This window comes from Stegodyphus dumicola, chromosome 1 (genome assembly GCF_044657685.1).
Source record: "Stegodyphus dumicola isolate Sdum_Otavi_A_Nest chromosome 1, ASM4465768v1".
Taxonomy (NCBI): Eukaryota; Metazoa; Arthropoda; class Arachnida; order Araneae; family Eresidae; genus Stegodyphus; species Stegodyphus dumicola.
The window spans coordinates 256058234-256082883 of NC_140768.1; the positions used below are offsets into that span (position 1 = coordinate 256058234).

Genomic DNA, 24650 nt, shown 5'->3' on the forward strand with positions numbered 1-24650 from the left:
GGGCATATAGCGGTACTTTAAATTTACTGAGTCTTTGAATATGAATTTTTACTGAAATAAGCGAACCATCTTCAAGATTATGTGTTCCTTAAATGTAAATATACATAAAATATTTTACAAGTCTTCTATTACCCAAAAAAGGGGGATGTGGAGTTCATAGCAACTCTTCCTTCTGGATTACGGGGAAAAAGGATAAAAATTATTACAGCATTGTCTTCTTATTCGAGGGAAATAAACTTCAAGTGTTACCGCGGTTACATGAAATCTTGAGAAAACTCTGAGTTCTGTACGAGGCTCCCCCCCCCATCTTTTCCTTTAAGAACATTCAAATTATGCTCTTTCGCTTTAAAGGAAGATGTAAATTAGAACCTTTTTTCAAATTAACAAATGAAACCAGAAGACAGTCTTTGACGTTTGACTTTCATTTCAGTTTTTCTTTTAAGAAATGATTCCAAACAAACATGACTTAAATTATGAATCAACCCTTGTAATTGCCCGACAGATTTACTAGATGCTTTGATTGCCTGCAAAAACCTGTAGGGCAGAAGCAATTGTGTTATTCGAAATATTTAAGCATACTTATCTACGTTTAAGCCTTTCACCTGAGCTAGAACGTGCAATAAACCATAAATTTAGGAACTATAGACAAATGACATAGCTAGAGTTTTTATAGCCTTCTCAGTTAGCATTAGAAACGCTACAAAATGTCGAAACGACGTACAGATAACTAGATTAGAATAGAAATAAACATGAAAATAAAGCCAATAAACATAATTATGTTTTATTGAGGGGAATGTACGATTTCTTTCAGAGAAAGTAACAAGTTCTAACCCATATCTTACCCAATTTTTCACTAGTAATGGCTTCTTCCTCACATATTTCCTGCACTTCTATACATGGGAAACGGGGGACTTACACCACTACGATTTCCAATACCTAATGACCAAGGAATGTCGTCTCAAACACCATAAACATACTGATGAGATATTTCAAAGACTTATCATTAAAACTTCAGTCTTGAATAACAAAATTAAGAATATCATAAGGAAACTAGCAAGTGAAGGCACAGACTTACCTTAAGTAACAAAAAAGAAGCGTAAACTGCTATTAATTATGGCATAACAGTATCATTGAACTGCTACAGAAATTCTCAAATGAAATATAATTTTCTTTTTTTTTTTTACTTATTATGTGCTCCGCCCTTAGGCACTACACGGAAAGGGAGGGATGCTCCGTGAAGGTCTTTTTAAGGGATGGCTCGTATCCACATTACACAAGAGGAAAACCACGAAAACGTCCCTGCAGCCAGCCGGAACTCGAGCCCCGGACCGAACTACCAGTGTTCAGCGCTTTTACTGCTCGGCCGCTGGTTGGCCGAAATATAATTTTAGGATTGTATTTTTACTACTGTATTAAGACTATATTTAGTGCTGTGTTTTATTTTATTTTTCATTCATTGTATTAGGACAGTAATTTTTATTTACAATTATTTGTGTTAGGAATATATTTAAGACTATATTCTTTTAGAACTAATTTGTGGTATCAGTGTGCAACTGAGAACGAATTAATTTGATCAGTGTGTCAAGTAATATTGTACCTGGACAACAATGTACATGTAAATAATTCAGCATTTCTTGAACCAAATAAATACTAGCTGGTCATTCCTGAGGTTCCCGGTGGACACTGAAGGTGGCATCTTTGTCAGCTGTTGCGCGTGGTTGAGCGTTCGAGCCGTATGATCACAGAGCCATTGAATAGCTATATTCTACAGTGGTGGCCAAAATTGTGGACACTTTTGGAAATTTTTATGTTTTCGAACTTTGTATGCTTATAGAAAACGTTACGTTTCACAAAATGCAAACTTGTATATATCATTTTAAAGAAAATGTATTACTGAATTCAATACAAAACACAAAATGCAATTATTTGCAATACAAAAAAAAGTTAAACGATAATAGTTATCGATATACATTAGATAGTGATGATTTCAGGGAGTTATCAGTACTTAGTAGGGTACCCTTTATTTTTGATTACAGCTTCACATCGACGTTTCATTGAGCTGATAAGAGTTTTAAGCTTTTCTTTCGTTATTACATGATGCCAGGAAACAATTATAGCCTCAATTAGTTCCCTTTTATTTCATGGGCGCCTCATTCGGACAAGAGTTTTCAAACGGTGCTACAAATTTTCGATAGGATTGAGGTCAGGACTGTTTCCTGGCCATGACAACAACTGAATGCTCTTTGTACGAAACCACTCTTTCGATATTTTGGCCGTGTGGCAAGAAGCAGAATCAAGAGTAGGCAAGAGGTAGAGGTTTTGGTTCTAGAATAGTGTCAATGTATTTTCTGCCATTTAGTTTCCCATCGATGACATGAAGGCGACCCATACCATCTGCTGACATGCATGAACAAATCATAACACTAACTGGGTTCCTCACAGTTGCTTGAATGCAGTCAGGATGTAGCTCTTCTCCTATTCTACGTCTTACATATTTTCGCCCATCACTACCGAATAACGATATCTTAGTTTCATCACTCCATATAACTTGTGACCACTGATCATCTGTCCAATTAATGTGTTCCTTTGTCCACTGTAGTCTTTTTTTTTTCGTTGCTGAAAATTAAGATAAGGCTTTTTTCGTGGGATTCTACCTCTCAGTCCAACATTTGTTAATCTTCTCCTGATTGTTCTTGAGCTGACAGAAAAACCAGCATCATTCAGATCACTTCTGATGGTCGCTGATGACATTTTTCTATCTTGAAGACATAGTCTTTTTATTCTTCTGTCATCAATAGATGTGGTGCACCTTTTTCGGCCTTTTCCTTCTTTGTTTTTTATTGAATTGTCTCCTGATATCGTAAACAAAACTTCCGGACTCCAGATGTAGTCACTGAACCACCCACCTGTCTTGCAATTTCAGTATAGGAAAGACCACTTTCTCGTAACACAATAATATTACATCTCTTTCTAGGTGTCTAATCTACTCTTTTATTTGATGTCATTGCTTCTTGACTAAATATTAAAATTTTTTACAAAAATTCCTACTTTTAATTGCAGTGTATAAGAAACAGGTCCTCCTTCTACAGAACAAAGCAAAATAATGAATTGTTTCATGTGTAAACATGATGTCAGCTTCCACTGGCAGTTACTAACATTTGATTGGTTCTCAAAACAAGAACAGTGATTGGGAAGGAAAGCTAGACATTACAAACCACTTCATAACTGTGTTATTTACTTATATTAAAGTACATACAACGTTTTTTGTATTGCAAATAATTGAGTTTTGTGTTTTGTATTGAATTCAGTAATAAATTCTCTTTAAAATGATATAAAGTTTGCATTTTGCGAAACGTAACATTTTATATAAGCATACAGAGTTCAAAAACATAAAATTTTCCAAAAGTGTCCACAATTTTGGCCACCACTGTATATGGTTAGTGGATAGAAGCTTTCGGTAGCTGTGCTCTAGATCGTTAGTGGATACAGGCGTTGTGTACCTGTGCTCCAGATGGTTAGTGGATTATGGCGTTATTTGGTGGCTAACTGACGTCTCTTCCACTTCTACCTGTACCTATACTATGTTTTATTCTAAAAGAAAAAAAATAATTTCAGCATTTATAAATGTTATTTTTCTTGCCTTATTATCAATTATATTATCATAGCCTTACGTATTTGCTGTTCTTTGAACAGTATGTTATGATATTGTATCTTGACAAGACAGGGCTTAATTTTTAAAATTAGAAGTGCGGAACCGTATGGAAGACAGTCAGGAAGAAAGAGACAATAAATAAATAAAATAACTGAAAATTAAAATAATTAAGTAATTAAAATAAAACTAAAATGAATGTAAAGAGATAAATAGAAATTTAATAAATTATGGAATTAATTATAAACAGTTAAATAAAAAATAATCTATTGGACGTCGTCTTATTTTGGGCTCTGATTGGAATTACTATTTTACTCAGAAGCTAAGATGTACCTCAGCAGATCTCCTTTTCAATTTAAGCCCTAGTTGTACATAGAATGTACTATTTCAAGGGGTGATAAAGTCATTGAAAATGGTGAATGAAACACCGATGAAAAATGATAAAACGATTAAAGCGTTACAAAGGAGAATAGGGAGAATTTTGGAAATAGTATCAGGACATGGAAGGAAATTTTAAGGGAAAAGTGTAGCTTTGAAAATAAACAGGAAAGAGTCCAAAACTTTCTGATCGCGATGCCTTGTCGATACAATTCTAGCCGTCAAACAGAAATTTTCTCTGATTACGATCCGATAACAACATGAGAATAAATGTTATTTGATTGTTAATGACTCCTCTATGCAAGTGACAGTAGTTGTCTCCCGCCTTTCGTTATATAGTTTAAAAAGTGTACAGAAGCTCTGCTGTAGGAAGTCACTAAGCATGCCACTTGCGCGCCCTGGGTTGATTCCTTTTAGCCCTTTCAGGAATGAAAAATTTGTCCGCTCTCATAATCTCATTGCATTTCCTGGAAAATAAGTCTTTGTCATGTTGGTGGGGCTTTTTCTTTAAAAGTCTCAACCTCTGTCCAAGGTTTGTGCCCGAGGGAAAGACAGGCCTACATTCAGATGTTAGAGTCAATTTGTAAAGCATATTTACTATTAAAATAAAATTGGTTCGCGGAAAATGGTTAACTCACATAAAATAAGTGCTAGAGTCTTTTTATTTAGGGCTCCGATGCACTCCGGCTAAAATTATGATTTATCTCAAAAACTGAGAATCACCGTAGTCGGGTTCCATTGGGCTCCTGTGCAATTTAAGCTCTTTTTAGATCGCTGGTTTTTCTTAAATTTTCTTAGGAAAACGTCCTGCCACACTTAATATGCTTACAGGAACTGTAAGGAAAATGTGCAGTTGCATTATAATGATTAGAAATGAGTTTAGAAATTGTATTTTAGAACGAAGTGAAGAAGTTCGAAGTGACTGCTCTTCAGTAACTTTGTTTCATTTTCCACAGAAGCAGCAGAAATAAAACTGTAATATTTTTCTTTCAAAGAAAATGAATTCTTCCTTATAATGATCATTTTGATAAGTATTAAACTGAAGTTCAGATTTATTCTTCAAAATACTCGCTGAATAAGAACATGGTATGACAAGAACATGGCGCAATTTAAATCTTGTGATAGTTTTTTGAATTCTCCTGTGAAATGAAAAAAAAATATTTTTCATTTTTTTTTTCTTACATAATTTTTTTTTCACTTACAGTTTAGCATATCGTAATTCTCCATTAGCTACTAGTTCCTCCTTTTTGTTCAGATTATCCTTCACTATTTCTGAATCAGAACAAATTTCTTTGAGTAAGTTAGTGAAAAGTTAGGTAATTTTTTTCAAGAAATCGCTATGCTGTGTTCTTGGTATTGGTTTCAAAGTCTCGAAATTTCTGTGACATTTAATATATTTAATGCTTTGGTTTACAGATACAGGTAGAAGCTAGGTCAGCTCCTATGGGGTAAAACAGGTAATTGATATATTGCTGAACCTAGTTAACTATCCCCCCAGGAAGAACACCTCGGGGACGGTTCGAGGGTTTCGCATCTCTCTTTCCCTATCACCAACATCTTGAGAGGCCTTTTGAAAGCTACCATGCCGCACGGAAATTATACGCGTACAAACTAGTATTCAAACCGATGCCCATGTTTAGTTTTACAGATAGACCTGCATTTCATGTTCTAGAAAAGTTGTTTATTACATTGCAAAATTTGACTCTTTCTTACCTAGTTATGTGTTCTGCATAATTCAGGATTTCCAATAATTTGTCTCAAACATTCGAGTAAACACCCCAATTCACTCAATCAAATCACAGTTGCATTGAGTTTCTATTATTGTCTTAACAATCTGATCAGTGACTGAAATGCCAGTGATAGAATGAAGAAGATAGGAAATTTAACAAATGAGTCAAAGCTCTCAAATGGGTACACGATTGGATAATTTCATTAATACAAAGTGCATGACGGCTAGTTCCTACGTTCCTTTTCACTTTTGTCTGTGGATTAGCCAGAGAATTTCAAATAAATAACACAATTAAAAGCAACAAAATCTGTGTATACATACGCCAGGTTCAGATTAGTGAGTGAATAATTTATGCGACACATTCTATTTTTCCATTAATTTCCCTGATGCATCTCCGAATGCAAGTGTTGGGTACCATCTATCACATTAAGATTTTCAAATGTCTCCCGGGGCATTTTCCTCCAAAACTGGCACGCATCTGGGGAAATCTTATTGTCACTTACAAAGATGCCTAAAGACATCTTATAGGTGAGAGTATGGAGTAAAGTTTGCGTCAATGGCAGGGGCAAACTTTGTTTCCTGTTCAACTATCAAATTCGTGGATTTGATCGATGCTACCAGACAGAGGAGATAAGTCACAACAAAGCACAAGCTTACAAATATCTGTTCTATACAAGATTCAACCGCTCCTCCGATCGGTTTGCCTTTTGATAATAAGAAATTAACAATTATTTAATAACTTTTACTTTGTTCCTATCGATTTATAACGTAACGCAAAATGTAAATTTATGAGAAATATCAAGAAAGCTGTCTAATATCACAGATAAATATTTAACTTCTTTCAGTTGTTCGATAACATTCCTTTTCACAAGTTCATCTAAAATTTCTGTAATATTTTTCTGAAAGAATACAAAGGAAAGCGATCATTCGGAAGAGAGACAGTAGAAGAATATCGCGTCTTTTTTAAACATGTAGAAGATCCAAATTTAGAATGCACTCGTTCCAAAAGAATATAGAAATGTCACCACTTTATAAAAAATTCGCCCTGGAAGGTATAGTGGTTAATGCAGGCTGACTTCTAAAACCAGGGGTTTGCAAACAAAGCCTCCTGCTTAAGGACTGTATATATATGCACTTTTCCCCTTCATTGTGGACATAATATCAATATAACTTGTGGTAAATCCTGGATAATGTTATCGGTGACGAGATGGCTAAATGACACATGGGGTCAAAAGTTACCAATTAATGCTTTCGAGAAAGTATCCTGCCATTGGAAAAGGAAGAATATAAAATAAATAAATTAATAAAATGAAGACAAAAGGATGTAAATAAATAAATTTAAGTTAATTAAAAATTAAATTTAAACTATTGGACAACTGCATTTTAAGTATTCGTTTGTCGTGTATGGCTAATAAGCAAATATATTGGGCGATACGATGTATATTTTGTCAAATATGTTCATAACGATCCATTGGATAGATTGTAAATTGGATGTCTCTGTAATAGATTGTAAAAGCTAAAGATAAATCGGCATTTTAAGAAAGCAATATTTTTTTGCAATGTATACTGACTTCTGAGACACAGTTGTCGCAATAAAAGCAATAAAACATTTGTCTAGTTTTTCCTTTGATTTAAACAATTTAAATAGCAGCATGATAAGAAATGTAGCAGATTTTGTTACATTTACATTAGTACTTTCTTTAGCTGTAACATTAAATATATTGTTAAAACTAATTATTAATTAATGAAAATATCAAATTAACATAAAAATAATTAAAATAAAAAATGTGAAAGCTTTCAGATTTTATATTACGTCCAAAGGGGCGTTTTTTAACGTTTTGTGTGTTATGTTTACTTATTAAATACCATGTTCTTCGCACTTAAATCATAAAATTCATTTAAATAGCAATATCACAAAATATTTTAAAGCGCATATATTTAGAATCTTCGATACGCAGTCTCGCGTACTGGAGATAATTTTTTTTTCGTACAGTGTTGCTATTGCTCGCTTTGAAATCATTGAGTTCGTTAATCAAAAATCCTTTAATGCTTGACAAAATATGAAATAGATAATAAAACGAATTCCACATTCGGACTCCCAGATGCCCATATTCGAATAGAGGACTACGTTATTCAAAATTTGATGTCTCTATGTACCGTTGTTTTTCCACAGAGCAAGAAACATACATACAATCACGCATATTCTTGATTATTTAATTTTTTTAATGTTATTCAGGGCTCTCATATATGGTGGCAACAATTTGAAAAGTTAACCGACATTTATAGTGAACCAACGCAAAATGCCAGAACGAAGTTAATAGCCCTTCTGGGGAAATTTCCTCTTTGGGCTGCTAATCAGTCAAGAATAAAATTGTCTCTAACGTGAAAAATACCGCTGGTAAAAAATAACCGACCTAGACGGAACCCTCTCTCTACCTAGTTTATTGCTGAAGATGCTGAATCGCAATGGATATAAATGAATGATCAAATATTAATGTATGTTGTCTTTCTTCTATTCGTAGGGGTATTTCAAAATGAGAGAAGGGCTAGCATTGCAAACGAATGTTTAATAACTAAGACTCGGGCTGTTAGGCGTGTTAGCTTAGGATTTCCCACATGTTATTTTTCAAGTGCTCTCGAGGAACGATTCGCCCTGGGTGCTGAATTGTATACTTTCCTGTTAGCAGTTTCCTGCCATTTTTGAGATGTGCTACCACACACACACACAAAAAAAAAATAAGTAAATAAATAAATAAATAAAAAATGTGTGCGAAATTTTGTCTTTTAGAGGAAATCCCCAAATGGAACATTACTATTATGCTTCGGTATAGCGTTACATGTACTGGCTTAGTAAATTACAAATATAAGAGTGCTTTATCAGATTAAAAATTGGCGATATTTCAAGTGAAGACGGTTTCTATTTTGAATTTCTCTTATAAGCAGAAATAAGGAATATATTAAGAAAATTATGATAGGCCATTAATAAAAATCACCGGAATACGATTCATCAGATTTCCGAAGAACTTTCTCCATCCAACGATTCTTGAAGAACAACAATGAGATGCTCGCCTTTCACTCGCGCAACTCACTAAATCGTCTTTCTCAGTACGACGTTTTGCTCAGTGCAATGTTTTCAAGGATAAAATTTCAATATAAACTAGAATGTAATGTCTTAAAAATAATTCTGGTTATTTTGAGGTTTTTCTCTCGAATCTTTGGTTCGTAATTTCTCACTATACAAAATTTATGGTCACTCAGTTTAACGCTCTGTTACTATCTATCATGTCACCGTCATTAAAACTATCAGTGTGCTCTCTGCCTTTTCAATTTTAAAACCAGAAATAAAACACACATCGGTTATTTCTACTTATAGGGGTATTGTGTTTATCACCATTACGTTTTTAGTGCAGTTTTAGATTTTAAGAGATTTTATTGCAATTTTTAAAAATTTTGGAAGCCTAACAAAATTTCCTGATGCGAACTTATGTTTATTGTTTCCTCGCTGTACACCATTTAGGCTAATATAAGGTTTCAAAGAAAGGTTATATATTAGTAAATTTGAGGAAATCTACGTATAATGCAATTACTTAATATCCAGGAGAAAGGTTAATTAATTAATTAATTAAGTCTTTGAGCATGGTTATATTTTATGATCCTAAAATAAAGCAGTAATCAAGTTTGCCATGTACTGAATTCTATATTTTCAATGTATTTCTTCCCCTTTTTTCCTTACTTTACAGAGTCGTTAGGTTACTTTGAAGCAAGAGATGCGTGTGTGTGTGTGTATTTAATTATAGCAAAGCACACTAGTGCTATCTTCCTAAGAGGGGATGCCTTCGTGGAGGACTTTCTAAGGGAAACTGGCTCGTATACACGTTACACATGGGAAAAACCACGAAAACGCCCATGCAGCCAGCCCGTTCGCGGGATTCGAACCTAGCAAGAGATGCGAAAAGTATGCTATGTTTTTGCCGAAACTCTAATCCTAGAACTCTCGTATAGGCTCGAGTGTGCTTCCAATTACACCACGAAGGTATGCGGAAAGGATGACGAAAATACCTTATAATTTAAATGTACGAACGTATGATAATTTAACCTCAGAAAATTCTAACAATGAATTTCAAAGCATTCAAAAACAAGAGAAATAAAAATAAATCACCGTTTTCAAATCGAAACTTTTTATAAACAGTAAATATCCCACATATTTAAAATTTTTGGTCGAATAATAATCAGAAGTACAACCTATTAAAAACAGTAAACTATTTCTTATATGTATAACTCTTTTTAATGAAAGGATCATTTTTCTAAATATTTTTTTACTTATTATTTGCTTCGTCCTCACGCACTACATGGAAAGGGAAGGATGCCCCATGGAGGTCTTTTTAAGGGAAACTGGCTCGTATCCACGTTACACATGGAGAAAACCACGAAAACGCCCATGTAGCCAGACATTTCGCCAGAAAGTTTTGTAAATATCGTATTATAAAATAAATAGAAAGATTAAACAGAATCTATAAAATAAAAAAAAATTATTTCATAAAATATTTCATGTTTAAAGTAGTTAAAATGCTCATAAAAGAAGTGAATTACGAAAAACATTCTTACGAAGTATTTAATTAGCAATTTTTCATTGGGCTGTTATAAATGTTTGATTTTTCGGTACTCTTCTATTATCACCATCGGATTCAGAAATGCATGCAAGTATGTATGGATGGATGTGTTCAAGTATGCATGTATGTATGTATGTGTATGCATATACGCACATAAATACATACATACATTCTTTTCTGAATCCCTTCTCGATAACAGAAGAGCACCGATTTTTTAACACCAAGCGACGCATTGTTCCAAGGGTATTTCAAAGATTAAAATACCCTGAAAATCTTGGCCAGGGAAAAAAATATGAACTTTTTTCTCAAAATAAATTGCAGGTGAGAAATAAAAGTTGTCGACAACGAAGCCTACGCAGAATGCGTAATTAGAAACCACTGGAAAATACCATGATAAATATCGAAAGCTGTAACTTACTCAGCTTGAAGTGGTTTAAATTATGGAGTAAAAAAGTCCCTCAGCCTGAAACTGGAGTAAGAAATTGTATTTTTTAAAGGAAGTCACGTAGAGGGATTAGAAAATAATTTCTTGCTTGCACTCAAGACGTGATGATATACATCTAAATATGTTGTGTTTAATTAGTTAATAACGAAGTTTTCCATGCTCAGATGGCATACATAGATTAACATGTGATAGACAAACGTTCAGATAAATAACAGGGAGACATTCAAGCGGTCTCAATCGCACAGTGGTAGCGTACACAGCTTTCGATGAGAAAATAACGGGTTCAGGCTCCAGATCGGAACCATGCATACTTATTCAAAATATCAGCAGTTAGTCTCCAAATGGGATTTTGTGTTAGTTCATTATAAACGGCGAATCACTTTTCGAATTTTTGCCACCAAATATTATCGACCTGTGTTACTTTTAAAGAGATTAAATAATAAAGAATCTTGCATGTTCCTCGCATTGTGAGAAAACGACGGTATCTAGAGCCAGAAAATTTTGATAAACGTATTCATCCAAACATGAGCATCTGGAAGGCCGAATTTATTTTATATTTCATCATTTGCAAAACTTTAATGAAATTTTGGTTGACAACTCAACTCAACAGTTGAAAGCGAGCAGTGGCAACATTATAGGCAAAAATATATCTCCAGTGAGTGAGATTGTGTATAGGAAAATCTAAAACTTTGCAGTTTTTAAATAGTTTGTGTTTCTGCTGTTAAATTGAATTTTATGCGGCGTAAAGAGTGAAGAACGTAATATTTAATAGGTGAAGTTAATGCACAAAATATTAATAATGAAAAGGCAAAAAAAGTGTTGCAAGCCATCTTATTAAGGAAAAGGAACATTGATATGATAAACTGAGAAAAGACTGAAAATAAAAAAGTATAAATACCTATGCTAACACTTAACAATGCATCGAGAATTCCGAACATGTTTTTATGTAGCTTTAAATTTTTTTTTATTTGGCTGTTGAATTGTTTGTGGCCTAAGTATGAAGAAAATGATGATTAACAATAAAGCTAAACAGACAAATAAGAAAAAAATGGGTTAGCAGGAGTGAGTGCAGCAGGAGACTAGTATATTGCAACATTAGCGAGAGCGTACAAAAAACCTTTTCAAGCAATTTTGGGTGATTGCCTTAAACACATTTTGAAGCTCACTGAAACAGGCGGCAAATAGATCACCTTGGGTGACAAAAGCTTTGGTTACATTGCTGAGCAAAACGAAGGTTAGTAACTATGAGGTAGAAACATTGCTCATGTAGGTGAAAATAAATACACTTTTTTTTTTAAAATGGTCTGCGGAAGTTGCCAGTTCTTTCTCTCTTAAATACTTACAGCCATCTCTCATTTAAATATTCCGGTAGAGTAGATGAAACACTAGATGTTGTAGGAGAATTTTATGTTAGCAAAGCGTGTTGATTAAAATTAAACATGTAAGTCACTTCTTAAATAGTAACTATCCCAAATAAACTCGTCATTAACATATGCGTCATAGTAAAGAGATCAGTTTAATAATTGTTAAATGAGATTGATTTCCGTGGCTTATCATAATCAAATAGCTTCCTTAATTATAAATATTATCATTAGTCTAAAGTTAGCCACCCTACCAAAAAAACAGTTTTAACACCATTAGACATATCGACATGAAGGATCGACGCTACGTTTTCCATTCGAAATGCTTCAGAGTTGTTATTGAGTAGATGAGTGATATAGGAAAACAAAAGAGCTTGAAATTGGTTCTTTTTTTATTCCCATTCTTCAAAGTCGTTATTCTTGCAAGTAAAAAGGGGAAATTTATTTAAAAACCGAAGTAGAGTTTTTTTTTTTTTTTTTTTTTTTTCGTGATGGTAATAATTCATGCATACGGATACATGTTATTACTCATATTCCTAAATATATGCGAATACACCTGCATGCTATGTTAAGTTAAATAGAAAAAAAAAAGAATCAGAAAAGCATAGAAATGTTTCTTATTTACTTTTAAACAAAAAAAAAATAGGGGCTGAAAATCAAATCTCTACAGTTTAATAAAAATAAAACAAATAATAGATGTTGCAGTTTGTACCTTACCAAAGAATTTTGATTATTAGATTTTGAAGTTATGCAATTGTGTAAAGACATTAAAGAGATCTTAAACGAGATACGTGTGATTAGAGCTAAAACAGAAAGGGTTCTCTTGATAAAATATAGGTGGGGTCTTTTTATAATTATTCTAGTAGTACAAATGCTTATATGAACTCATTCCTAGTTCGATGATGAATACACCTAACACCAATAATTGCTCTTCTCAGAATATAAACTTTATGTCTGCAATAATAATGAAGTTACTGTATGGATATTCTACCCACAGATAAAAAAAAAACACACTGTAAAACATTTTGTTGTCACAAAAATTACAAAACTCTGTTAAGAAAAATACATTTATTTTCTCGAGAAAACCCTTTTGTATATACTAATATGCTGCTTATTTCTACGGTTTGGAAGTTAAATGAAAATCTTATAACTTATTCGGGATTTGGAAACAACTTTTCTATGAGTTCCTTCTTTAAAGTAAACAACAACACCCTTCGGGGCCAAGAAAAATATTTACTACAAGGTGAAGGAAAAATATCAGATATGAAACTTTTTTATTTAAATATCAGTATCGATAATGTTATAAGGTTATTCTACCTTTCAAATATATGTTCCCTTATTTCATTTGCATCAGTGCTACATTATAATCTTCGGTAAACATAAATATTACCCTAGGACAGAGTTTCTAAAACTGTGGGTCGCGGGACCTGCAGCAGGGGAAGCAGGGGATTGCCAAAAAAATTTTGCCTTTTTGATATTTCTATAACTTATTATAATAATTTTACAATTACCAAATATTTTTACACAATATATCTGAAAATAGATAAAGATAAGACAATACAGACAAAGTAAAAACGAAAACGTTTCGATGCATTCTTTTTATAATATAAACTTTCATTTTTTACTTGCTTTGCACGTGACGCTGTCATTTCGTCTGTTACTTATTTAAAATTTTCACATTTTTCTATGTCTTAAAATTAGAAATGAAAATGAATGACCTAAAACTGCATTAGTATATTACAGAACAAGTGAAAAAATTGACGTTTCACTCACGCGTTTGTCGTATTTGCGCAATGCTTATGAGGTACCAGATAATTTTGGTAAATATTATGGGGTCCTGAAGTCGCGAAAAAAATCCCAGTGATAAAAAGGGGTTAAAAAAAGTTTAAGAAGTCTCGCCCTAGGACATAAACTTCGAAAATAATGTATACGAAAATCTGAGACTCTCAAAAATACAATTACCAGTGTATCCTTACAAAATAGTTGAAAAAATTACTAGTAGTGTTAAATATTTTATTTATTTACTTTAAGACTGTAATCTAGTTTTAGATCCAAAACAGAGATCTGACTTTTATAGAGATAGATAATTAAAAAATAAATTGACATGTGCCCTAAACAAGTCCTAATATCTCGCAAAACATAACGGACACATTACATTATAAGGTATTCCCCCCGCCTTCTTAGCATGCTGTCGTAGTGCACTCTATGCCCGTATTCGAGCGTCCGTGGTTCAAGGGCATTGCTCATTTTTCTTGTCTCCTGCATCGAAGTAACCAAATTTAACCTAATATAATTTTAAAAATATGTCTTTACAACATTTCAAATTAATTTAATACTGGGCTGATGTTGGGAACGAAAATCGCATCCAAACATAGACCAACTAGAATCGTAAGGCGCATTCTGAAGTGGTAACAAAAGAAAAAGAAACATAAGGATAACTACAGAAAATCTCAGCCTGTTGTGATTGAAAATTGTAAGAACTAAATTAACTTCAATAATGTCTAACTAAAGATTCAGAATATTGACAGGTGTTTATATTTCAAAAATTATAGTTAGAGTCTAATTAATATCTAGTGTCAAATATTTAAAAAAATTGCATTAGGAATATTTAGACAGAATTTATATCAAAATATTAAAACATGAAAACTTGACAAAAACTTATTTTTTTAAAATGATCCAATGGGCATTAGGTTCACTAGCAGCCAAGTTGCAAAGCTGCTTGTGGTTGGATCCATGCTCTAATCCTAACGAATAGACTGGATGCACGGGCTTTTCGGAATTTTCCTCATGTGAAAGGTGGGTACAAGCTAGTTTCCCTTAGAAAGTCCTCCACGTAGGCATCTCTCCAGTTAGGCAGATAGCCCTCCTGTGCATGGACATAATCAAACAAGCCAAGTTATTAAGAATTAAAATGATAAAGCATTTTAGCTAAATAATAAATTAAAGAAGTTCATATAATATACCTAAATAATATTATTAAAAAAATAAGTAATGCAAAATAAGAGCGAACCGTAATAAACTTTTATTTTGCAATTTCAAAAGTTATCACTAATACATTAATACATAAAATGTGGGCGTGCTCAAAAAAAAAAAAATTCACGAACTTTAATAGCGAGTTTATTTGTAATGAAAATACTGTGGCTTAAAGGATAAATTTTTGATTATTTAAAAATAAAGGAATCAGTTTTTCTGAATCACGTATGAAGCCTGTAAATCCTTAAAAATCTAAAAGCACGTGAATATGTTTATATATACACAAATATATACAGTGCAAGACGTATAAGCTACACAAGGTATAAATATATACAGTGCGAGACGAATAAGCTACACAAGCTATACACAAATATATACAGTGCAAGACGTATAAGCTACACAAGCATATAGACGTATAAGCTACACAAGCAAGTGCCCACTTTCTTAGGGACCTCTTCAAAAAAAATTATAGTATAAATATAGTATAACAGACTTATAAAGGGCCCATATCTCAAATAGCTTAGGGCCGTATCAAGTCTAAACCCGGCCCGGCTCTGCATATATATATAGATAGAGAGAGAGAACAGATAAAAGAACTCAAGTTCGTTTAATAACCTAGTAAAAACTATTTTAGTCATTAAAATAATATATAACTAAGCTCTAACGCACCATTAAGTGGGAGTGCACCAAAACCCTTGTTGTATTCAACTTACTGTTTCTTGATCCTTCGCTTTCAAATTAGATTTTACTTAAGTATTTTTTTTTTTTGAAATTTCCTATTCCTTGGTTTGTGCTTATTAGTAATTAGAAGGTTTGAATTTTATATATATATATATATATATATATAGAGAGAGAGAGAGAGAGAGAGGGATTTTCTTGTATTTTTTAAAGAAAGAAATTAAAGGAATAAGTTAAAAAGAAGGCAAAAAATGCACGCATTTCGACATTCTTAATTTCTTTACCTCTGAATATATAATTAATATATTAATATTTCATCTGAAAAACCCCAAAGATTTTATGATTGCTCCCAGGTAACAAATAAGAAAGTCTAAAGAAACGAAGGATGCATTTTAAACGGATCAAGCAATGTATGCCTTTTGGTAAGTTACCAGAGATGTTAAAATAATGAATTTAAAGTAGCTCTCATTAGTTCAACTCCTTCAGAATCGAGACTGCAAGAGTCATTTTGTGATCAGAAAGGAAGAACTTAAAAGGAAAGAAACGTTTCCACAGGAAAACATAGAAACTGGGATAACACAAACGCTCCTTTCCTTGCCAACTTTCTCCACAGCCCTGTCGCGTACGCAGTGACAGTCCACCTCACATCAGATAGTAGGCAGGTAGGTAGGGGTCACAAGTGCGCCCACCCACCAACCACACTCTATAAGACACCAACGAGCGAGTTGGCCTCGGGGCCTGTTCGGGGTTGGCCGGTTTCTAGGGTGTAACCATCTTAACAGCGCTCGCTGAAGGGAAAGAGCAGTTCTGGCTCAGTCTGAGACTGAACTGGAATGCCAGGAGACTCCGAATGAACCACAGAGATTTTTTACAAAGTGGTTTTCGAAATCGCTTTGTCAGAGGGACTTGGATTACTTGTGGTTGGATCCCAGGGTCGTTAGAGACTCGTCCTGAAGGGTAGGTGAGTGCTTATGAAGAAGTATCAGTGAAGATCCTTTTTTTTCTTAATTGGATAAAAAATTTCTCTCATATGCTTAAAATCTTTTTTTTTTTTTTTTTTTTTTTGAAGTGTGTAACGGGATTTTCAAGTAAACATTCAGTCTCAAATTTATGTTTTCGACGCAAACGTCTTTCAAACTGTGAATTTAAAATAAAAAAAAGTAAATAAAAACAAGTAAATAAATAGATTAAAAATATCACATCGATTCAATTCTAAAAAAATTCTGAAATCTGTGATAATTTTGATCTAATTTCTCGTTACACCGAACGGCATTTTCTTACATGTTCATATATCATCACTTTTATTAGTGCAAAGTACATGAATTCTTTATAAGATTTTAATAATGCTAAATAATATTAATCTAGAATGAAATTTTCCAAAACTAGCACAACTGAAATTTAAGTTTTTAAACAACTCCTATTTTATTTCTACCTTTAGTTTTTCGCATTTCATTGTTTTTGCCTCGAAGGTTTCTCCAGTTAGAAGCTTAAAATTAAGATGACATACTTCGTATTACATTTCATGATTTATTATTTTTAGGCGGTATAATCCAATTTTACTTTATCTTTAAAATGAGTAATTTTACTACAGTTTATTGCGATGCAGAATATTTTATTTATTAAGTGATGCAATTTTATTGACTATTTAAAATATTTGTGAATGTTTTAAACCATTATTGCTTTTATAAGTTTTTGGATATATAACTAATTCAATTTGTCAAAATAGTGTGTTATGAATAACTTGTGCATACAATATTTCGAAAGGAGGGAATTATGAATATCTGCCACTTTGCTTTTAAAGCGTAAGTATTTAAAAATTTATTAGAAATGTATTTGACAATCATTTGCTTCATTTCATATTTCCCATTGCTATTTTGGAACCCGCGCATTTTTCTGTCTTCGGATATATTTTGGCAAGATTATCAGAACTTCATAGAAAGATTTGCTTGGTGCTTGCATTTCAAAATATTTCTCGCTATTATTTTAGTTCTGCTGAGGTAAAGCATTACTAGGGATTTCGAAGTTCAAATGATAAAAATAGCTATGTTAGTCTGAAATAATGTGCTTAAAGTTTTGTTATAATAATGCAACATTTTCTAGTTTGTTATAGAATAAAAAAATATCATTTCAGTTTCAAAAACTGAAGAAAAATAATTTTAAATGAAATTTCATATTTAGTTGCAACATTTTATACTAATTATCACTGAGAGTCTGCTGATCTAATATTTGAAAGTTCAGACAACGTTACTGTGCATTAGGAATAAGATATTCTTTAAAATAATTGCAGTAAACTAGAGAAATTCTGGCAAATGGTCTTCTTTACAATAAGCTATAATTTTAAGACATCCACCTAAAAGCAAAATAAATAGCCAGAAATTAAAGCAATAAATAAGCGCTTAATACAAGTAATAAACTTACAATTACGATTATTTTTCCAGTTTTAATAAAACTTTGCAGAGAAAATTATACAGGAATTTTACAGAGAAAAGAAAAAGAAAATTTTATAGAAAATTTATTTTCATTAATTAAAAACTAAATTTAATTTCTTTCAAAGAAATTATTTACTTTAAATTATCAAACTTAAAATACACGAAATATTTGATGCCTTAATTATTTTCCCGTTCTCTAATAATTTCATATAACGTTACAGCTTTAAATATATTTCAGTGGAGACCGCATACATGCGCTGAATGGAGAATGTTAGATTATGATTTAGTAAAACAGCGATCACAGAAGATTTAATTTTTTTTTCTTTTTCAGAATATGTATGCTTTTTATTAATTGTGGATCATACTGAAAATATACAGCATTGTCAGTTAAAACGACTTGATATATTTATATTTTCAACATTATATGTTAAAGCAAGTTAAAATTTATGTTTTAGTTTAGATAATTTAAAGATAATGTCTAAAACAATCTTCTGCAAAACGAGTGAACTATGTTTTCTTTTATAATAATATCTATGCAATGTTTTATGTTTCAATAAAGGCAAAAATTTCTCTAATAAATAAGACGTAACCGTAAATTATCGTATATATGAATAAAGAAAGTAATTCAGGAATTCATGTTGTGCTGAAACATGCACTCAAAAACATTTAAGTTTCTTTTGAAGATTACTAATCACAAGATGTAAAGTGCCTTTAAAATAAGGCGGAGAATTAAACAGATAAATATTTTACCAGCTTGTCACTTTATAAATTGTAAGAATAAGAATTATTCAGTCTCAACTAACTAGGTAAATGAACTAGCGATTGGCTTAATTAAAATTATTTTTTTACGTAAGCTCAAAAATTACTGTTATAATAAAATGTTTACTATTTCCGATAATTTTTTTATTTAATAGCATGATACGTTGAAGATACTAAAACTCTTAAAACCTACTGAAGCGTCCTCAAGTCTGGAGACTTGCTTGGTTAGAATTAACCACACGTTTTGTAATCATTTCCCTTAAGCATCTCAGGATTTACTTGGCATTTTCTTCCTAACTTTAAATTTCTGTTGATTTATTAAAACGATTTATTTTTTCAAAGGGACTATAGGACTATTATTTTCTCGTTCCTATAAGGACTATTATTCTCGAAATGACATTTTGTGTTGAATCACTAAAAGCGCTGAATCATTTTTCAATTTTTTTCCATTAAATATTCGACCTGTATTATAGTTAAAGAAATTAAATAATAAGGAATGTGCATGAATGTATGTATATTTTTTGCATTGTGAACAAACGATGGTATCTAGAGCCATCCAATTTTGCATAGCGTAAACCTCTACCCGAACATGGGTACCTGGAAGCTCGAATTTTGCATTTCGAAACTGTTTTATTATTTATTTCACATTTTCTAAAACTTTAAGAAATTTTTGATCAAACTCAAAGAGTTCAAAGTGAGTAATGGCAACACTGTGCAGGAAAAAAAGCAATTTTATCTCCATCGTACGAGACTGTCTATCGGAAATTCAAAATCTGAAAATTTTCAGATTTTTTTGTGTGTTATTTTTATCCCGCATTTTACAATATACAGCTTTTGCTGAAATTCCTATGAAAGTAAATACAAATGACGCTTAAGTCATACATATTTCGTAAACAGCCTTAACATTTATATATATAGCGCATCTGTTCAGTATTCTTTACTGTTAATAATACACATACTATAAAAATACGATAGAATACGATAAAAGTTTTAATTTTCAAAGCATTTTCGTTTGTTACTGGCAACGTTTCATACAAATAACCGAAATACCATGCTATTAAAATGTTCAGGTAACCGAAACTAAATGCCGAATAAAATTCTAGAGAGTACTTATACAGGTTCGATAAGGAAATTAATTCCAACGAAAATTCTCTTCCGTAAAAGAGTAAAATGGAAGTTTTGGAAAAACATTAGAAAGTTGTTTGAAGTGCTTCTTCCGTAAAACCGTATTTCCACTGCATTGCAGCGAGTAACTTCAATTTATCGAGTAAAATCTTGCAGAAACTAACGGATGATGGGTTGGCACTTGTGAGCGTTTTATTGATTTTTATATCTGTTTAGTATGCATCATTTACCATACTTGAAACATAGCGAATAATAAGATTTTCAGCTGGTGTTTCATCTTTGGGAGGACATCGTTTCCAACATGTTTGTAATTTCTCCGAAATTCTTGATATTAATTTATAAATCATAAAAACATAATACGTAGTTAAGCAATTAAAGAACTGAATATTTGAGTCAATAAAATAATTAAATCAACTCTTATTTCATTTAAAATGTTTTATTTCGTTAATGTGGAAACAAACTGATGGAATTTAATAGGAAACAAACTAAAATAGACTGTCAGCTTTTCAAACATCGTAAACTGAATTGGTAATTGCGTAACATAAGAATGCAAGAAACCGTTTGAAGTTTATGTTTTCATTTTCTGATTTTACGGACTTATTTCACGAACGTTTTAATTCTCCTTCAATGACATTCGGGAAATGGTAAAATGGTTTGCTCTTGTCACGGCTAGCTTTAAGCATACAAACACATGAATATATGTGGCAGTTAGTTATTGTTGGAGTAGGAAAAACACTCGCAAATCAAATTACTTATACGGTTAAATTTATTACGAATTTAAATGCTTTTCCACGATTTTAGACTGCCGGATGAATTTTTCACCAAGTCTTAACTTAACTAAGTTAGAAATCTGAGTACAGAGCAGAAATAAACAACTAAAAATTATCGTTGATTTCAAGGCAGAAATAATGTAAACTGATATCCGCTTCTCGTAGGAATGACAGACAACATTGAGTCATGTACAAATAAAAACTTTTAAGTTTAGAGCCTAGCTCTTAATGCTCAATTGTACGACTCCTATTTAATGTCCAGTTAAACTGAAATTTAGCCAACTGGCAGAAATATTACTCTCACCGAAGAGGAACAGAGAAACTTTACTACACCCAATTCAATTTACCAGTCTTTTCTGTATTGATCTCAGATTCTTATTCTTACTTGTAACCCTTCTCATTCATATATTCTGGCGGAGTAAACGAAACAATAGGAGTGAACAGGAGTGTAGGGCAGACTTTAAGATAATAATAGTTAAAATGAATCTTTCTACTATCTGCTAGTCAATAACTAAAATGCATTTAGCTGTTCTTGCTTGCAAATAAATGAAGCAAATGAAGCACCGATAGCACCGATAGAAATCTCTGTGGTGTGAAATTAAACAGGTTATATGTTATGCAATTCAAATTGGCTCTTAACTTACAGGGTGCCATTATATTACTTACACACATATGAAATCCTAAGCTAAGAACTACTTAACGGCTATTTCAGAAATTGTTCGAGACAAACATTAATTACTGTTCCAAAAGAGTAGATAAGTCGGTAAAATAAAAGTCAGAAAAACTTTAAAAAAATATTTCCTACAATTAATCTCATGTCATTAAGGGAAGAAACAATAATTTGCTAGATATTTTCTAATTCATTGTTTATTTGCATATTACCGTGCTGAGAAAACATGGAGGACAGAGTTTCGGAAGACTAGTTTGAAAGCAAAATAAAACTCGTAAGCATAGGAATAAAATATTTAATCAGAAATTATGTTTCGTGTCTCCACCATGCTCCTGTAAATTAGAATTTGTTTCATCCTACCACACATTCCCAGTGGCTCCACCAATGGCTCAGTACTTAAGCCGCTGAAAGCTGCGACTACGACCCCGATTCTGTCCCAGGCGTACGGCTGGCTGCACAGTTGGCTTACGCAGATTTACTCCAAAATGTTTCCTGTATGTCGAATGTCCTTTAGCTTGTCAGATATGTACAAATCAAAGATTTTCTGCTTTAGTAACAATTAAAATGACCATTTAAATTTTTGACGATTCCAGATTCCAAATATATCTAAAATGGATTTTAGCAAAGTATTCGTCATCATTCATACCTATATTTACATTAAATTCGTTCAAATTGACGACTCCAATTTAAATCTTTCATGCTCATTTATCTTTTGAAAATTCAACCATTCACCACGAAAATTTCCATACCTTTTCGAAGCCTTCTGTTTCGTTTAAGGTGCCCGACGTAAACTCTGGCGAAGAAAATAAGAGTTCAAGTGGGATTCCAGCGAGTTAAATTCCATTTGTTTCATATACACTTGTATAGATAATTTTATACCGACATCAATTTTTTATTTATACAATTTCCGTAAGACACAAAAATTTAAATATCTGTACAAATATATAATAATAAAAAGAGCACAATTATTCATGCAATAATAAAGGAGGCAATAAATACTAGTAAATAATTTATTATTAAGCAATGGCATTATGGACCTTTTAGAATGTTTGATTTATATAAACAAAGAAAGTTGTTGTTATCAGATTGTTGAAAGCAGCACGTGTAAATCTTAATAATTTCTTTTAAAGAGTTGCAACTCTGCCTAAATAATACTAAAAATGCAATTCATGAGCATTTCAATTTTTAAAAACAAAGGCTGTTGCATTAATTCTCAAAGTACTGCTTTACTTCAGATAATCTCATTTACTTGAAAGTAAATGTAATTTTCAAATAGTGCAGCTGAAATCTGCATGAAAATAATGAATTATGATTTTTACGAACATTTGTGCAGTTTCGCAGAAATTACCTTTTAGCGTTATTACGTTTTTGTATTTTATCTCTTATTCCCATCAAATGCATAAAAGTTTAGCGAATTAGTAAAAAACTTTCATTTCTGGGCTGAAAGAATCATTCCATTATTTTGTAAAATCATTTTATCTTACTATGAACTAATATTCAAACACATTATTTTCGTCACACGAAACTATTCATATTTAGAGCAACGATAAAACATTCAAAAGAAAGTTTAAAATAAAGAAATTTTTAGTATACCTTTAAAATGGCTGAAACAATTTTTAATCTTTTTCGAGAACATAAATCACTTTTTTCCTATTCCACAATAAATCGGTGCCCCATGGAAAACACCGTCATGTCCGCAGCATGGAAGTGAGAAAGAAACTAATAATTCTTAACTACATAGTCAGCACCAAGAATGCTAGTCAGGAAACACCGTTGGGAAGGATGAGATTTTTCAAGGAAAAGGAGGTAGTTACGTAAACATTCCTGTTCCATCAACATTCCCTTATCCATTAACAACATATTTGCCTCCACTAATCATCACATCAGCCAGGTGGCTGAAATTAAATTTAAACGAGATATATATCTGCTTTTCTAATTAAGACTCAGAAAGTTTTTACTAAGTAATGATTATTCTGTATTCAAAATCAACGCAGTTTGGATATTTTTTATTGCTGACAAAAATTTAACATTTTTGCTGGTTTAAAACCATTTGTGACCACCAAAATATCCATAAAGTAAGTTTAGTTTGGTTAGGTTTGTAAAGACATTATAGGTATTTTTTTGGAAGCAGAAAAGATGAAAAATAAGCAACGCCTTCCCTGGGAATTGAACCGCGAACCTCTGGAATACGCGTCCAGCGTGCAGACCACCACACCACGAAGGCATGCCAAGAAGGCGGGAGAAATATCTTATAGGTTTAGTTAATTTTATAGCAAAGCACACTAGGGCTACCTAGTGTGCTTTGGTGGTGTGTGAGTGTGCTTTGCTCCTCATGGAGGACTGTCTAAAACTGGCTCGTATACACATTATACCATAAAAAGGCCCATGTAACCATCCCATTCGCGGGACTGGACAGAAATATTAGTGTTCCGCGACTTTACCGCTCGTCGGCCGTTATTCGAATCCTGGCGCAGTCACTGAACATTCTAAAAGATTCAGATACTTTTTTAAAAATAAAATGTTGCCATATTTGCCTTTAAAACGCAAGAGTGATGCATGAGCGGCATAACTAATAATCTAAACCAGAAAAGTAGTTATTAAGTCAAACGTACACACTTAACATTTCTGCAAAGATTAGAAAATTAGTGAGTGGAGTATTTAGATGCCAGTTTGCTAATAAAAGGCTAGAATGATCATTCATTTGAAAACTTCTTTACGGAATAGTGTATCAACTCTTTATAACAATATTGTCTATATTTACATCAGGTTTTCAAAACATTTGTCGTAAATTTAATGAAACTTGAGCTAAAAGGTTGCGCAAAATATTGCTATACCGTGGTGTTTATTATGATATTTCCTCCAAATAAACGCGCAATGGATCGAATCAGTGTCCGTTTTATTAAATGAAGATGTAAACCACGTTGGGCGCCGGAAAGGTTGTTTTTGCAGTAGGGTGAAAAGAAAGAAGCCATAAAATCAATCAAACAACGTTTTTAGTCCAAAAGATCTTTGTCCCTGAAGGACTATTTTTTTCGTTTTGCGATTTTGCTTTGGTTCACTTTTAAAACTGTTGC

The 24650-nt window shown here is 32.4% G+C and overlaps 1 protein-coding gene and 1 long non-coding RNA gene across 5 annotated transcripts in view; one reads left to right on the forward strand and one right to left on the reverse strand.

Moving 5' to 3' along the window:
- LOC146999536 (uncharacterized) overlaps positions 1 to 24650 on the reverse strand; it is a 123431-nt gene that overhangs the window by 13571 nt on the left and 85210 nt on the right. The window lies entirely within an intron of this gene.
- The window catches only part of LOC118188514 (uncharacterized), a 146107-nt gene continuing 138004 nt past the window's right edge, over positions 16548 to 24650 (forward strand). For 2 of the 4 annotated variants that reach the window (XM_035358949.2, XM_035358951.2), the window contains exon 1: positions 16548 to 16784. The gene's annotated coding sequence lies outside the window, so the exon portion shown is untranslated. The remainder of the gene's footprint in view (positions 16785 to 24650) is intronic. The other 2 variants (XM_035358950.2, XM_035358952.2) reach the window with 1 other exon arrangement.